The following is an 18,545-nucleotide window of genomic DNA, read 5'->3' as shown; positions in this document are numbered from 1 at the left end:
CATTGTTGATCGGACTGGCCGCCTGATTTGGGGTTTGTTTACATTATTTGGCCATTTTGTTTGTTGTGCCTCGTAGCGAGGCTCCCCAGCACGCACCCGCCTCCCGCTGCCCCTCCCTCGCCCCTCCCCCCCACCATCCATTTATGACAGATGCATCTGCGCGCAGCGTTCACGCGCAGCGATCGCGCCCAATCCGCGCCGAAGGTGCGCCAAAGGTAAGCCCGTCTACGCCCGTCCGCGCCTGGACCGCGCCCAGCGCCAGACCCCCTGGTTCCCGTAATGCCCAGCCCACTCGCATCACTTACGATGCCACCACCCTCCTAGCCCTTAACCCCGGCCGTTCCCCCATCTGCGTCCAAGCCGCTCCTGGACACACCCATGGACCCTTCTCTTGCAACTCCTGCAAGTTCGACGGCACCAAAACCAACTCCTCATCCACCAACACCAAACAGAGATCCGACACCAACCACCTAAAATGCATCCTGCTCAACACCCGCTCGGTCCACATCCACGCCATCGACCTCTGGAATCTACTAGACACCATCTCACCGGACGTCGCCTTCCTAACAGAAACATGGATGAATGCCTCTTCAGCCCCAGACATCACCATTGCCATCCCGGAAGGATACAAGATCATCCGTAAGGACCGCATCAAGCAAACAGGAGGAGGCATCGCTATCGTCCATAAGAACTCCATCCGCATCTCAACCAGCTCAGACGTCAACCTTGCCAGCGCCGAACACCTCCACTTCCAGATCCACACCGACCCCAAGACCACACTCAGAGGCACCCTCCTCTACCGGCCTCCAGGACCCCGTGCACAATTCAGTGACGACATCACTGACTTTATCACCCCACACGCCCTCCCCTCCAAGGACTACATTCTATTGGGAGACCTCAATTTTCACCTGGAAAAGAGCAATGACAGCAGCACCACCACCCTTCTGGACAATCTCGCCAACCTCGGACTCAAACAACTTGTCACTACCCCCACCCACATTGCAGGTCACACACTCGACCCCATCTTCACCTCCAGCAAACATGTCTCATTCAGTCACACCACAGCTCTTCATTGGACGGACCACAGCTGCGTTCACTTTATCTACAATAAGACCACAATCCACAACCATCCTCAACCCACCCTGCGAAGAAACTGGAACAAAATCACCATCGACCAGATCTCCTCATCGCTTCTTCCAAACCCCCCCCGCCCACTCCTCAAACCCCGACCAAGCAGCCATTAACCTCACCCAATGGCTATCCAACAGCGCCGACATCCTAGCACCGTTGAAAAAACGTCAAATCAAACTAGGCAGCAAAAACGCCTCCTGGTTCAACAATGATCTTAAGAATTCGAAGAAACTCTGTCGCTCCCTCGAGAAGGCTTGGAAAAAAGACCCAAACACCAGCACCAGGGACGCCTTCAAAAACGCCACCCGCATACACCACCAACTAATCCGGTCTGCCAAGAAAGCCGCATTCAAAGACCGACTAGATAACAACGCCCACAACAGCAAGGAATTATTCAACATTGTCAAAGAATTTACCAACCCATCAGCCAACTCCAACGACATCACCCCCTCCCAAGCCCTCTGCGACTCCCTAGCTTCCTTCTTCCACAACAAAATCGCAGACATTCACAACAGCTTCGACAACCGACCCGGAGACCAACCCACCCAACCTTCTGCAGGACCTTCACCCCCCTTGAACATCCTTAACGACTGGAACCCAATCTCCACTGAGGACACCATCCGCCTGATGAACTCCATCCACTCAGGATCCCCAACTGACCCATGCCCTCACCACATCTTCAACAAAGCAGACTCCATCATAGCACCACACCTCCGAGATGTCATCAACTGCTCCCTCAACTCCGCCACCTTCCCGGAAAGCTGGAAACACGCAGAACTCAGCGCCCTTCTGAAAAAACCCACAGCTGACCCCACCGAACTCAAAAACTACCGCCCCATCTCGCTTCTTCCATTCCCGGCCAAAGTCGTCGAGAAAGCTGTCAACAACCAGCTCGCCACCTTCCTCGAAACCAACAAATCCCTCGACTCCTCACAGTCCGGCTTCCGAGCCAAACACAGCACTGAGACCGCACTTATCGCAGCAACAGACGACATTCGAACTCTACTGGACAATGGAGACACAGTCGCCCTCATCCTCCTCGACCTCTCCACTGCCTTCGACACAGTCTGTCATAGCACCCTTCTACACCGCCTCAGAAACGTCGGAATCCAAGGAAAAGCACTGGAATGGATCACCTCGTTCCTCACCGGAAGAACCCAGAGAGTCCGCCTCCCACCATTCAAGTCAGAGGCCTCTGAAGTCATCTGCGGCGTGCCACAAGGATCGTCACTCAGCCCCACCCTCTTCAACGTATACATGAGCCCCCTTGCGGCCATCGCTCGCCAACACAATCTCAACATCATCTCCTACGCTGACGACACTCAACTGATCCTCTCACTCACCAAAGACCCTAACACCGCCAAAACCAACTTACACGAAGGAATGAAAGAAGTAGCCGAATGGATGAAGCACAGCCGTCTGAAACTGAACTCAGACAAAACAGAAGTCCTCATCTTAGGCCCCTCCCCCTCCACCTGGGATGACTCTTGGTGGCCAGAGGCCCTTGGAAAAGCACCCATCCCGACGAACCACGCACGGAACCTGGGCGTCATTCTGGACTCCTCACTCTCGATGACCAGACAAGTCAACGCCGTTTCATCATCTTGCTTCAACATTCTTCGCATGCTCAAAAAAACATTTCGCTGGATCCCCACCGAAACTAGAAAAACGGTCACCCACGCACTGGTCACGAGCCGCCTGGACTACGGAAACACCCTATACGCCGGTACCACCGCAAAACTCCAGAAAAAACTCCAACGCATCCAGAACGCTTCAGCCAGGCTCATACTAGACATCCCGCGTAAAGAACACATCTCTGGTCACCTGAAAAACCTCCACTGGCTCCCCGTAAATAAGAGGATTACTTTCCACCTCCTAACCCACGCACACAAAGCACTTTACGAACTTGGACCCGAATGCCTCAACACACGACTGTCCTTCTACACCCCCTCCCGTCAGCTACGATCCTCCAACCAAGCCCTTGCCACTGTACCTCGCATCAACAAAACCACCATGGGAGGTAGATCCTTCTCCTACCTGGCAGCTAAAACCTGGAACTCACTTCCCACTCACCTTCGCCTTACTCAGAACCACCTAGCATTCAGAAAGCAACTTAAAACTTGGATATTCGACAAGTAATTCCCCACCCTTCCTCAAGCGCCTTGAGACCCTATGGGTATGTAGCGCGCTATATAAATCTCTTGACTTGACTTGACTTGACTTTAAGTTGGGGAATAAATTCCTCTTCAATCCAGAGGTCCCCTAGGGGCCAACTAGTCCAACAGGTACCTCCAGTAAGTGCCACGGAGCTGCGTTGCAGAGTGTTGTAGAAAGGGGACGTGCCCTTTGAACACCTCTCTGCAACGCAGCTCCCTGGCGCATACTGGAGGTACCTGGTGGGCTAGTTGGCTCACAGGGGACATCAGGATTGAAGAGGAATTAATTCACCTAACTAAAACGCGCCACAGGGCGTATTTGCACACATGTCACCTCAGGCCCCGCCCCCTTCCTTCACTATTGAGCGAAATATTCCTCTAAAATCAGCCGAACTAAAAAATTCGGATTTACTTCTTTTATTTTATTTATTTTGAAAGTTTTATATAGCGCCAACAAGATCTTTGCAGATATCAGAGCGCTTTACAGAGGCAAGGGGTAAGTGAGTGGTAGGGTAGGTACACGAGGGAGCATAGTTAGGTAGGTAGGTCATCAATACAAATAGTACAAATAAGAGGGAGCATGGACAATCAGGTGAGTCGATAATACAAAATAATACAAATGGGCAAAGAGATCAAACAAGTAGTACAGATCGACGCAGAGTCTTAAAAGGTCCAAAGTAGTCGTTCAAGTGTATTTAGCCATGAGGATAGCTTTTACTTCTTTCTTAAAAAGAGGAGTCGAGGAGATGAGCCTGGTTTCAGGAGGGAGTGAGTTCCAGATCCTAGGCGCCATTCCTGAGAAGGAGCGTTTGTAAGTTTTTTCCTTCCGGAATCTTCGAGGCTTCAGCAGAAGATTTTTTGTGCTTCTGGTGGTTCTGGAGCCGCCGGAAATTGTCAGCTTCTGAGTGAGGTAGCCGGGTGAGTTCAGGTGTACAGCCTTGTGCGTCATGCAGGCAATTTTCAGATGTATTCTGGCTTCAAAAGGCAGCCAGTTCAGGGATTTAAAGTCAGGGGAAATATGTGAGTGTTTTTTAGATCCAGTGATGAGTCTCGCTGCCGCGTTTAGCGAAGCTCTTAGGGGTGCAGTTGTAGTTAGGGGGAGACCGCAGAGGGCGATGCTGCCGTAGTCTATGCGAGGGATGACTAGTGCTTGTACTGCAGTTTGGAAGTCTTTGGCTGGGAGGAAGGGTTTAAGTTTCCTCAAGGTATTTATTTGGAAGTTCGCTCCCTTAGTTGCTTTGCTGATATGCTGCTGCATGTTGAGATTGGCGTCAAGTGTTATGCCTAAAGATTTTGCTGAATCCACGATGGTCGGTTGGACATTGAGTGCAGTTAGGTGCTTAAGCCAAGTTTGAGTGGTAGAGATTTTCGCGGGAGGTGAGATCAGAAGGAACTCAGTTTTCATAGCATTGAGTTTGAGGTGGTTATCGGCAAGCCAGGATTGGGTGCATCTGATCGTTGAGTTCAGAAGCATAATGTCTTTGGGGGATTGTAGTTTGAGATATAGTTGGGTGTCATCGGTGTACATGTGAAAGTGTACATTGGATGCTTGTAGCAAGGTGGTGAGAGGTTCCATAACTAGGTTGAACAAAGTTGGGGATAGGGAGGATCCTTGGGGGACACCTAACGATACAGGTACTGGAGAGGGGTATACACCCATTACAACGCATTTTTTACAACGCACTACCATTACAACGGAACTTTTACAACGCAAATACTATTACAACGCATTTATTTACAACGCATGTTTTTACAACGCAGGTACTTTTACAACGCATACCATTACAACGTAAGTATTGGTAAGTATATAATTATATTTAAAATGTTATATGTTAGGTTTTTTTTAAAGGGGTATTTTTAGGGTTCAGGGTCAGTTTTGGGTTTTTGGGTAAAGGGGTATTTTTAGGGTTCAGGGTCAGTTTTAGGTTTTTGGGTAAAGGGGTATTTTTAGGGTTCAGGGTCAGTTTGGGGTTTTTGGGTAAAGGGGTATTTTTAGGGTTCAGGGTCAGTTTTGGGTTTTTGGGTATAGGTCCGGTTCTAGGACCGATCAGGCGGGGTCCTTGTCTAACCTAGGATGGAAGTGTCTACAGGAGATGGGGTTACTTAAACCCAGATCTGTTGACTGGGTGTGAGTGTTTGATTGGTTCAGATGCTCCGTCCATCACCACCCCCTTTTGTACCGCTTTGTTCACCATAAGTTGGCAGGATATGCTAAGACGTTGAGTCCCTTGCTCACTTTGCCACTGGATTCAAGCAAGCCTGGCTGAAGACGGCTGGAATGCCAGAAACCGGTCCTAGAAAGCTTGATTTCGGTCCAGGGAAGGCATGGCTTGGCAGTTCGGGCTGGACTGTTCCCATGAGGCACAGGGTCAGACTGATTTGCATATGGCCATGTCTGAACTTGGGTGGCAGAGTGGGCTAAAGAACGGTGATGGATTAAACCCAGATCTGTTGACTGGGTGTGAGTGTTTGATTGGTTCAGATGCTCCGTCCATCACCACCCCCTTTTGTACCGCTTTGAGGGCCCAAAGACAGCAGACAAATGTTCAATCCCTGAAGAACCAAGCGGGGGGAGAGATAATGGGGGATGAACAAATAGCAAATACGTTTCTGACTTTTTTCACAGAATTTTATGAAAGCCAAGAGCCAGCAGTGCAGCACATAGATACTTATTTGAAAGGGACGAATATCCCGTGTTTAGATGACGCTCAAGCAACTTTGCTAGACGCCCCCATCTGGGTTGAGGAAGTTATCTCCGCAATCTCCCACCTCAAGTCATTCAAATTCCAGGGCCCAGATGGATTCACTGAGAGCTTTTTAAATCATTCTGTCAGGTTCTGGCCCCCATCCTTAGGAGACTGTTTAACTCGTTTGGGGCTCTGGCTCGGTCCCCTCGACCATGTTGGCTGCATCTATCATAGTGATCCCCAAGCCAGGGAAACATAGGCCACTTTGTAGGTTTTGTTGCCCTATATCGTTGCTAAACATTGTCATCAAGCTCTTTAAGAGTATTCTAGCAGCTCGGTTGGGTCCCATGTTGACAGGTATCATTGATCCTGATCAGGCAGGATATATAAAGAGTAGGCAGAGTAGTGAGTCTGCACCTTATCGACAAGGCGGATCGCACAAGTCTGGAGTCCTATCTCTTGACAGTTGATGCTGAAAAACCATTCTGCAGGGTGCATTGGCAATACATGGAGCAAGCCCTGGTCCATTTCGGACCAGGCAATCGCTTCCGTGCCTGGGTGGTCAGCTGTTACGGTTCACCCACAGCTACGGTTAGAGTTACTGGTGTTTCGTCTCCTTCCTTTCCTATAAGTAGAGGTACCAGGCAAAGGTGACCCTTGTCATCCCTGTTATTTGCCCTGTACATAAAACCCCTAGCACAGCGGATTAGAGACAACCCAAAGATGGAATGCATTCCCTTTGGAGGAGAGAGGCATACAGTCCGTCTATATACCGATGATATCTTGGCCTCTCTAAGCAATCCTGTTGCCTCTTTCCCAGCCTTTCTGAAAGAGTTATCCGTATTAGGCCTAGCATCATGACTCCAGATAAATGTTGGGAAATCTCAGGCTCTGGCCATATCAGTTACATGTGAGCACATGTCCTTCCTGAAAGACAGCTGTCCAGGGAGTTGGGTGCAGGGGTCCCTACCATACTTGGAGATTCAACTCGCCCCCTCAGTAGCTCAAACTACAATGACAAACTACAACACACTCCTACGCAAATTAAAGGTGAGCTACACAGTTGGAAGAACCATAGCCTCTCCCTTTTAGGGCAAATCGCAGGTATTAAAATGTCCATACTACCGAAGATTGTATATCGTTTCCAGACAATTCCGGTTTACCCTCCCCGGGGGATGCTCCCTATGCTACAGAGCGAGATTCCTAGGTTTGTATGACACAGGGCGAGACCTCGCAAGAGGAAGAGCTTGAGCTATCTGGGACCAGATGAAGGGGGGATTGGGTATCCCAGATTTGAAAAGAGGTTTTCAGGCAGCTCAGATGAGGTACCTAATTGAATGGAATAGGGAGGAGTCTGAAAACCATTGGTTATTTCAGGAAAGGGCAATTTTAAGGCTTTTCCTGTGGAAGGTACCATTTCTTAAAGAGCGGACAGGCCGCGGAGCCTCATGGGCTCCCCCATCACCAAGATAGTCGTGGAGGTTTGGAACTCCGTGTTGGACCTAAGGGGTTTACTTTGGGGGCATTTGCGGCCTGGCATCGGACACCAAGTTCCGCCGCTAGCAACATGTTTGATGAGGTGGGAATACTCATCTTCTTGCAAATGCGTCAACATTACAACCTGCCAGAATCTGGAAGACTCTGATACCTCTAGGTGCAGCTTTGGCTATTACACCCTCCCAATTTCTGCAGTGTTAGCAGATGCCTTACAAAGTATGAGAAATGGCTAATCACCAAGTCTACGGATAGACGACTTATCTCCGAATTCAATGTCCTACTGCGCCATCCCGCCCCCACACAGCCTACACCCTGTCAACGTAGGTGTGCAAAGGAACTTGGAAGTGAGCCATCTCCTAAAGAATGGGGGAGGTATACTATAGAGACCAACATACAGCGCGGAACACAAGTAGTACAGAGACAGCCTCTAAAATAGCAACATACTGGTATCTGACCCTGGTATGCCTTAACAAAGTAACCCGTGGCATAGCCCTAATTGTTGGCGGAGATGCGGTTTGACAGGCACACTTCTACACATACTCTGGGAATGTCCATAGATTGCGGCATAATGGACTCAGATCCTGGATCAAATAGACACACATTTTGACACTCACATTCCCCAGTGTCCGGCCTGTACAGTCATGGGTCTGCCCAATCCTTTGACCTTCCCACTTACATCTTGAAAAGGCAGGTAGATGGGGGTAGCACTCAGGGCAGTGCTCCAGAACATTCACTGGGGTTCTGCTATGACTCCTACACATCTAGGTTGGCTCCACAGGATATGATACATATTGGGGATAGAAAGGATGTCTGCCACCGTCACAGCATCAAAGGCCGCGTTCTGTGAAACATGCACCCATTCCTAAGTCTCCTAACCACTGAATTCAGAGAGCTTACCTGTCCCATATACCTGCGCATCCTTTGGCTTTCTGAAATGGAGTAGCGCATGCCACAACCACAATGGGGAAGATATAGCTACACCTCCCTACAATAACAATGTCAAACACCTTTGCAATGGATCCTAGGGGAGGGTGGGAAGGGTTGTGTTTCGTTTCTCTTTTTTATAATTGTTGTGTTAAGATAGCAGGTAAAATCCACTTGTTAAGTTACGAGACACCTGCAGTGAAGACTTGCATATAGTGTCAGGATTCCCCGGCCGCTGGTAGATCACTGCCTGCGGTAGTTTCGGACTTGCAAGGCAAAAAACTACAATTCCCATGATGCCTGAGAAGGCGCGGCAGTATGACGTTAGGCGACAGGCAAACAGACATATACGGCGTCACCTGAGGACGCGGCGCCGATTATTCAGAGTACTTGGCTTGCCAGAGTTGTTTTCACGTTCCTGGTGTGCTATCCCTTGGATTTACTTGGCGGGGCTTTGAAGCGCCTGAAGCGGCGTGCATTGTGCCCGCCTCTCGTTCTGTCATTCGGGTGCGAGCTGGAATCACCCGCTGCTCGTCAGTTCCCGCTGTCTGTGATCCTCTTCGGATTCCTCGGTGGGGCTTAGGAAGCGCCCACATCTGTTCTCCACATCCCCTGGTTCAGGTCTCGTTGTGGGGGGTTGTTTCTGTCATTCGTTTCAAGACGTTTAGGATTATTGACAATTCCTCGTACTGACAGGGTTTTCGTTGTGCTGCCTTTGCAGAGAAGGATCTGCAACGGCCCCTTTGCAGAGAAGGATCTGCAACGGCCATTGTTTCTTTTGTACTGTTCTGGGCTGCAATTGTGCTCTGGCATTTGAGCATAACATTGTTTTCTCAAGGTATGGTGTGCATGAGCCATAAGGGTGTGTGAGAATTATCATATGTCATCCTCAGGACTCCTGATTCTAACCATAGATACACACCTAGGAGGGAGTACCAAGACTATAATTGGGAAACGAACCTGTGGGTTCCTCTTTTGACTTTCTTCTGTTTCTTTGGAGTGGAGTGAAGTAGTAGGCTATGCGGTTTCTTTGGGCGTCAAAGTCATCCTCAATCCTGATTTAGGGTAGGTTAATCCAGCTCACCCTCATTAACGGTTCTGGGTAAAGAAGAGAAGCCGGTAATTCCAATGTCTTCTTTTCTTTATGAATATAGGCATCCCTAGGGAATGAGAAGAAGCCCGCTCTACTTCACTCTTGTTGCGGTCTTTCCTGTTAGTATTACAGGTGAGGTGTTATTCTTAAGCATTCCTAATATAGGGAGTCTGTATCACCGGGGATATACCATTTATTTCGTGCTTTGTGTGTCTTGCAGGTCTCCACTTCCATCAGCCCAGCTGTTCCCCTCCGGACCTCCCATTTTCCCCCGCTTGATCTCCTTTAGAGTCTGTGACCCATAGCCAAACTAGGGATGATCTAGAGGTGGGCCACTTTTGAGCATCAATACCATCCTGGGGACAGAACGGCGAAACCTGACATATAGTATGTGCACACTGAATTAGATTGTTTGACTGCTATATCCCTCTGTCTTCGATGCTTGTGAATAAAAAAGATTCAAACCATAAATCCTTCTCTCTTCTATCCCTACACTACCCTTTTCAAAATAACAGACTAACATTTCCACTTCTCACATTAATTTCATATTTTACTATACTAATTCACCACTAATCCTTTATGGGTTCCAGATTAGCATTCTACTCACCGAAAAAGTGCTTCAACACCTCATCAGGGGTAGCAAGCGCTATATAAATGCAAACCTTTATCTCTCTTCTATCCCTCCGCTACCCTTCACGTTCCAAATAACTGACTAACATATCCACCACTCAAATTACTTTTATATTTCGCTACACTAATTCACCACTAATTCTTTATGGGTTCAACACCCCATCAGGGGTAACAAGCACCATATAAATTCAAGCCTTTTTCCCCTCTTCTATCCTTCCTAATCCAAATAACTGACTAACATAACCATCACTCAAATTACTTTCATATTTCACAATACTAATTCAACACTAATCCTTTATGGGTTCCGGAGTAGTGGGCTACTCGCCGAAAAAGTGCTTTGACGCCTCGCCAGGGATAGTAAGCGCTATATAAATGCAATTACAATTATGAGATATCCTAGATAATGATTTAAAACTCTGTCTTCGCAATTACACTAGGGTTTTCTGGAATAAAATTAGAATGACCCATTTCGGTTAGTGAAGTTCAAATTGTTTTTGCCATGTAAACAACTTGGGGGGGTAGGAGAGTACTTCTTTCCTTCAGATGATGTTCAGGTCTGAGTACTGCCCAATGTTCAGGCCCTGGTATGCAGTGCTTACATTTTAAAAGAAGAAGTGCTGGTGCCCAGGACTCTGCTCAGAATTCTGTGGCTTGTGCAATTGAATGATGGCGCGCTGAACCCAAAGCTGAGTACTCCTAAATCCACCTCTTGCCTCTTTAATCCACTCTACGACTCTCCACTCCACTCTACGTCCTTCCACTGTGTCACTCAACTCCACTCTGTGCCACTCCACACCATGCCACTTTACTAGACTCTACACCACCCCAATCTACAACACTCCCCTCTACAACACACTATTTGATTCTACACTACTCCAATCTACCAGGGTTCGATTGGGATCAAAAAGCAGCCCGGTACACCCCCCAAAAAGTGGCCCACATTTCCGTATTGCCTTCCCACAAAATACTGCTACAGCGAAGTTTTATGAAAGGAAAGGTCGGGGGTGGCATGTTTTTATTAACTTCACTTAGATAAAACAAAATGCACATTTTAGTTCAGACTGTTGAGCCACACATGAATGCAAATGAGATCACTTCTGCTCAGGCCCCCTGCCCCCGCTGAATCAGCATACATTAATGGGCCAGCCCAGCAAGAGAATAAGTGTGATACCTCCACCCATCTGCCTCTAGAAAGGCCACTGAGGCACCCACTGGGCCACTGCCGGCATCCTAACAGCACAGACTGCCCCAAGGCTGCCCAAAAAAGCAGCCCACAGCTAGAACTCGGCTACCGGCCCTTCGGCCATTTCCTGAGTGCCTGCGTTACCAATCCGACCCTGCAGTCTACGACACTCTTTGACATCTATTTCACTCCATTCTACATCACTCAAATCTACTTTACTTCACTCCACTCTACCTCACCCAGCTCCACTCTTCTTCATGACACTCCTCTCTTCTTCATGACACTGAATGAATAAAATATTTAATAGAGCGCACTGCGGCCAAGCGGCTTCCTGGCGCTGAGGACCTGATCAGAACTCAAACAGAGGAGACCCAGGGAGACTAGGAAGGGAATGCCTGGGAGAAAAGGAAAGTTTTGAGGGCTTTGCGGAAATGGGTGTAGATGGGGATGGAACGGATGGAGAGAGGAAGACTGTTCCAGAAGTGGGGGGCGAGGACTGAAAACCGGGTGCCCCCCGTTCTGGATTTACGGAATTGAGGGATATGAAGAAAAGAAAGAGAGGAGGAGCGAAGAGTGCGACTAGGGGCATGAGAGGAAACGAGAGAAGAGATGAACGGGGGAGCAGAGCGGGAGTGAGCCCGAAAAGCTAAACAGGCCAATTTGAAGAAAGATCTAAAACGGACAGGAAGCCAATGAAGGGACTTGAGAGCCGGGGTGATATGAGAAGATTTAGGAAGGGAAAGGATAAGGCGAGCAGCTTGGTTTTGAATGGCCTGTAAACGGCGGGATTCGTAGGCAGGTATTCCCACGTACAGGCCATTCCCATAGTCAAGGCGGGAGGTAACAAGGGCCATGACTATGGTTTTGAGTGCATCGGTGGAAAAGAACCGTGAGATTTTCCGAATTAAACGAAGGGACAGAAAACAGGAAGACACGACGGAGCTGATCTGACTGTGCATGGATAAGTCATGACTGACTTTAATACCAAGGGTGCGAACAGAGGAAGCGGGCACAGGGGGGGGACCAAAAGAAAGGGGCCAATGTGCAGGAGACCAAGGGTCCGAGGGGCCACCAGTGAGGACAAGTTCCGTCTTGTCTGGATTGAGCTTCAAATGGTTAGCGCTCATCCAGTCAGAAATAAAAACTAGGGTGGAACAAAACTTGGGGAGAGAATCAGGGGTAGAAGAAAGATCGAAAACGAGCTGGAGGTCATCTGCGTAATTGTATACAGAGACCCCCAGCTCAAGGAGAGAGGTGATAAGGGGATGGATATAAAGATTGAAAAGAAGGGGGGAAAGAGAGGAACGCCACAAGTGACTGGGCGGGGAGGGGCAGAGAAACCGGGGAGATGAACTGCCTGGATCTATCCCGAAGAAAGGACGCAAGCCAGGAAAAGGCCACGTCCTGAATGCCCGCTGCGCTGACACGGTCGAGAAGGATGGAGTGGTCAACCGTGTCAAACGCAGCACAGCACAGATCGAGAAGGACCAGGGCTTGGGGGAGGTTGGAATCGGCCTTCCCCTTGAGCTCGTCCAAGACTGCGAGGACCACCATCTCCGTGGAGTGGCCCGGGCGGAATCCCGCCTGATGGGATGCAAGGAGGCCGTTCTCCTCTATGTAAGTACACTCCAGTACACTCCACGCCACTCCACTCAACGCCACTCCACAACCCTCCACTCCACTCAGCTGAGTAGGTATATCCTATGTATTGGCTGTTGGTAGTTCAAGCTTGAAAGGATCTAATTCCAAATGTGATAACCTACTCTTTACTTAATTTTCGCATACATGGCACAAAACATTGCTGAGAACTGCAGATATGCAGATATGCAGAAACTACTACAACATGGTCTCACACTAGATGGTGGGGACATTACCTTTGTGGTTGAGACACATGAAGCATATTGAACAGAGGTATTTTATTATTTTGTTACATTCCCAGCTGCAGATGTTGTAACCCAAGTATTTCACACAAACACTAAGGATGAAATACTTGATGAATACACTCAATATGCGGCCATAGAAGTTCCTCTTATCAATTGCTTTAAATGCACCCTCCCACACACTATAGAAAATGTGAGACTGGGCCCACTCAGCAATGAGGGGGGAATATGGCCAGTCCTAGTCGGATACACACCGCATCCCGGTATAAATAACTAGTCCGCCGCTCAGATGTGGGGATTGTACAATAATCTAGTGACAACATATAGATGCCTTACACATTTTGTGATTAGAACATTAACACTTGCTCCTGTGTGGGCTGTTCAAGATGCACCACCACAGTTGGTTTCACTGGGCATTAGCCCACAAATACTGAATGCAGTTATGGGTCAGGTTCCCACCAAGAGGGAAGAAAATCCGTTTTGGACGGCACAAAAATCAAATCAGCTTGAAAAATTGGTTCTCCATATGGGCCTGTGGGAAAAACATAGAATATTGACAATTTACTTGATGTAGGGGATGGCTTCTCCTGTGGAGGACTGTGCAACTATGGGTGCGGTCTTTGCTGCAGTATATACCAGAACACATGGTACCCCTTCACTGACTGTTCTGCCTGAAGTGCTGAAACAGATCCAGAATGAGTAAGGGCCAGCAGTGCCCCTGGACCTGGAGACAAAACTGATGGTCCACTTTGCCGCATTATCCGCCATAGAGTTGAGTGACATTAAAGGGGAGGCAGCAGCATTAGCTATACGCCCATGCCTGTAGGATTTGACTCCTGCACAGCAGGAGTGCGAGTTACCTAAAATTATCACAGAAACCTATACTACGCTTGTTAGAGATAATTTGGGAGCCAGATCTGGCAAACCTCCGTTGAAAAGTAATTCTAAAAAGGATAGCTCTCAGCAAGCACCCAACTCTTCGACAAAGAAGTAATGGGATAGTAGGAAAAACAAAGATAAAACAAAATCACAGGGTGGGTCTCCTACACAAGAATCCACTGAGAAACATTATAGCTTGTGGAACTGTGATAATGTTAGACTGCCTGACAGGTATCAGGATACTGATACACATTTGTCTCGTTCTCTCCAGGATTCATCCGATAAGCGTTTGGAGAGGAGAGGACGGTCAGAGCAGAAATCGGAAGAGCACGTGAAAGTGAAGTCTGACTACATTATTAAGCAAGAATAAAAACCTAAAACTTAATAAGCTCTATTCAAAAGAAGGAGGGAGCCGGACTTAACATCAGGCATGCCCCGGATATTGAATACTCTGCTTCTGAGCTGGGAATGGGCAGTGACAATGCTGGACAGCACGGCAGAAGTCACATTAGTTCACCAGAAGGAATATTCGGCTCTGGAATATCCCAAAGCCTATCTTCTTCACAGACAGCTTTGCCATGGGTGTCATCCAGGTGCTCAAATTTTCAATTGAAATCGCCCCCTATGACCAAATAAGTGCTGTCCGTAATAGCGGACAGAAGGGAGGCCCATTGATCCACAGTCAAGTATTCTTGACCTATTCTTACAGGGTTCTAGAGTTGGAATTAACGAATGCTATTTTGACCTTGGGGGCGAAAGTGAGTAGAACACACAGAATACTATTGGAGGAAAACTCCACCCTCTTGGCCTTACATCATAATTGTGTACCTACCCATACACAAAGTCCAACGGACAGACTACTGCTCCCCCTAGTGGTGCTGCTGTTGAGAAGGTCGCAAAATCCAGCCACAGAACGTACTTCCTAGACTGTTTCTAGGAAAAGGCAATGGTCAAACTGGTCTACGAAGGACCCCCGGTCATTGAAATCAAGTTTGCTCTTTAGACCAGCAACATTCCAGGAGAGTACCCTCAGGGATGTCGGTGCTTCTTGGGTGCCCGAGTTTGCTACATTAGGGGTAGGATTATAGGACGATGTCACCCTCATTGGCTCTGGAGATTCCTCCTACCCTGGTCCTGGCTGTGTACTTCTATTGCACTGGGCATTTGTTTAGGAACTTAGACTGGCTGTCCTGGCTGGCCTTCTACCCAGGTTCTGCTCCACTAAGATAAACATATGTGGGAAGAATTGGAAACATTTGTGGGACTGGCACTGGTTCATTGGCCCGTCTCTGCCCCTTTCCTTGTTTGCGACTGCTTTTGAGGACTCGTTCTGTATCTCCATTCTTCCCTCCCACTTCTTAAGGGCACGCTATGGACTATATGGCCATGGATTGTGGTTGGTCCTCTCCATTGGTCTCCCCTCAGAAGCTTTTGATAAATCACACTCTGGCTGGCCGGAGAGTCAATCTACCCCCTCCAGAACCCCAAACCTGTTAGCTGTTGGTAGTGTAAATAGGTGTCTGGTGTGGGAGTCCGACCTGTCATTGGATTGTATTCAGGGTGCACAATGTAAGGCTGTTTTGCTCCATGGTTGGTGGTGCGTGCAGTGGCTTATACAAATATCCAAGTGAAAGGGGATAGATCGATGTGCCAAGGTCCTGGTTGGGACGATTCAATAGCAAAAAACTCTGAGTGGTCATTGGGTTCCTAAGGTTTTTTGGGTTTTTTTAGATCTGAAAAAGAGTCACTTTATTTGACAAGTGTATTAACCTCAGAGAAGAATACATTTAAGTCAAGCATGAGTAATCAGTACAGCAAGGAATATAAAGCGTACTAATGCACATCAAGACTAATTGCAATGGTTTCACATAATTGCTCCCCAGAACAAGGATGCGTAAAGTAGTACATATAGAGATAAGGGGGTTCCTAAGGTTGATCACAACACTGTCCCCTTGCTTATCTTTAGGTCTGTTTCCTACTCAATTGACCGTACGAGTCATGAGAATCTCCCCAACTCTATCATATTGGAACGGCCTATATCTAGCTAGCCAATAAAAAACATTTGTTGGTTAGTTCATTCTTGCTTTCTCTCTGATTTTCTTTTATCTGGGGGAACCCTGCGAGCAAAACAACATGTGGGGATGAGACAGGAGGTAGGTTAATAGTGGGAAAGGATGCCCTGTCAGCTCTTCAGGCTCAAGCCACCCCCGCTCCTAGCCTCACTTGTAGGGATATAATTGCTCGATGGAGCTTCATTCGAGTGGTCCTACCCTCTGTATGTGCCCCCACAGTCATTATTGTTGATGCTGCCGTCTTGAACATGTGATATAGCAATCTTTAGTACTTCAGTGGTGTAGGGGGTAGCCGTCTGGCAGATGGCATCGATTCCTCTTGCAATAACCCCGGAGGTTCTCTTGCTGGTCTTATCATCCAGTTTTTCGCAGAGTTCAGTCACTTTATCTCGGCATGCTGCCAAGGGGGTTAGTTTCTGGCAGGTCACAACAAAAATGCTCCTAATGCTCAGTATTCTTGGTATTCTTGAACTCCTGAGTCCCAGCTCCGCTCACAGTACACTTGCGATGTTGCAGCACCTTCTGTTATTCACAGCGCTGTCAAGAGCCAATCGGCATTTGCTCTTACTCGGCCAAACTCCCTCCATCACCAACCTCGCTTACGGACCCACCTCCCACCATGGGGCTCCTAAATTTGTAAAAAAGCAAGTATTTGAAGCAAGTTTGTCTGCCACTCTTTATTACCCTTTGTGAGCAGTTTTGTTGTAAACTGAAAAGGGGGTGTCGTAACTGGTACCTTAAAAGCCGGCCACTGTCTCTCCAAGGCTGTAACTCGGGATGACGCTTAAACTGGCTGTAAGCTGTGGCTCCTCTGTCCTCTGGTGGTGCTCTCTGTAGCTGCGCTGGATGGAGCTGCATGTAAATTTAATTTCAAGAAATCATAAATCGCCCACCTCAACGTCCTATTTCTGATATATGAGTTGTCAAATGAAGGCAAAAGCCTGGTGACCTATTTTTTTAGAAAAATGTGCGTTGCTCCAACCTCCAACGACTTTAAACAGATTTCAATCCATAGTAAGATTTCTAACTTTTGGCGGAACATACATTCCATATTAAGCAGAATGGGTTAAATTATTCTACGACTTGATACGTCCAGACTTTTTAAGCACACACTGGACACAGGAACATACAGATATTTTATGTTTCGTACAAGCAGGCGCGAACACTTCCAAACATCTCTACACATGTGTAAACACAACAAACCTTGTGATATATAAGATCGCGGGTACACTTGACTACATCATTTACACTGATGGTTCTGCTCAGCCTGCTGTAGGAACAAAGCCCCAATACTCAGTGGCATGCGTAATAGTGAATGGGTGTATGCATGATGGAGAATTCCATCCTGAGAAGATCTACACACAGTCACTAGGTGAAGCACAGCGCAGCTGACATAATTAAAGGCTCTAGTACTGGCACTATAGAATACAAATGCTGGATTCCCCACACTTATAGGTTGTGATCTGTAGTATTGTATGCATCCATATAATGAATATGTACGTTTTTGTAGACAGAGTGGATTTAGTACTCAATAGGCTGCACAGTAAAGCACAAGTTGCCTTGGAAACAAGTGGCAGAGCTGAAAGAATGATTGTCACAGGCTCATGTCATTCAAACACTGAGCCATTAACTTGTTGCCATTCATGTTGCAGGGAATTCCACAGCTGATGAAGCTGCAAAAGCAACAGTTTCCACTGCCATGATTGCTGCAATCACTCGTTCTAGTACGAGGATAGACAGAGACTTCATGGTGGCCGTCAATGCTGCTCGCAATGACACACACCTGACGAAAGGCTTTCCACTCAAGTACTCCGAAAAGTTGGATCACAAAACACACCTTATGCTCAGATTCCAGGAGTGAAGGATAGGGTAATACCAAACAGTGATCGCTGACTGTGGTTAATTCTAGCTGCACATGAGGGTCTGGCTTCTGCACATGCAGAGATGGCTGCTACAATTTCATTATTGCAGCACCACTATTGGTAGCCAGGTCTTTACAAACAGACCTAGTATTTTATCCTTAGATGTGACATCTGCCAGCAGATGAAGGGTTCCACCGTGGCACGTCCACTATTGACCCCTCTATTAATTTCAAACAAGCCATTGGCTTGTGTTTACTTAGATCATTGCAGCCCCCTACCATCAGATGGGGCTTACAAGTATATCTTGGTGGCAGTGAATTCCTGCTCTCGATTCCTGTGGGTGTGGCTACAGCGATCGGCTGACACCCAAATTGTTATAAAGGATTTGTGAATATTTATCGGGACATATGCAGTTGACACATTACATTCCCACCAGGATCTGGCATTTAGCTCCAGGGCTTACAAAGAGGCCATGGAAGTTTGGGTGTGACCATGCTTTTCTCTTCTTCTTACCATCCCGATTGAAACACAGTAGTAGAGGGGAAAAAACG

At 47.8% G+C, this 18,545-nt stretch overlaps 1 protein-coding gene across 1 annotated transcript in view; it reads left to right on the top strand.

The window, feature by feature from the left end:
• The window catches only part of LOC144767358 (peroxisomal acyl-coenzyme A oxidase 1-like), a 575,229-nt gene that overhangs the window by 160,745 nt on the left and 395,939 nt on the right, over window positions 1-18,545 (top strand). The gene's annotated exons all lie outside the window — the stretch shown is intronic.

The sequence above is a fragment of the Lissotriton helveticus genome, chromosome 7 (genome assembly GCF_964261635.1).
Source record: "Lissotriton helveticus chromosome 7, aLisHel1.1, whole genome shotgun sequence".
NCBI classification, from domain to species: Eukaryota; Metazoa; Chordata; class Amphibia; order Caudata; family Salamandridae; genus Lissotriton; species Lissotriton helveticus.
The sequence above is the reverse complement of the archived record's forward strand: the minus strand, read 5'-3'. Positions and strand labels throughout refer to the sequence as shown.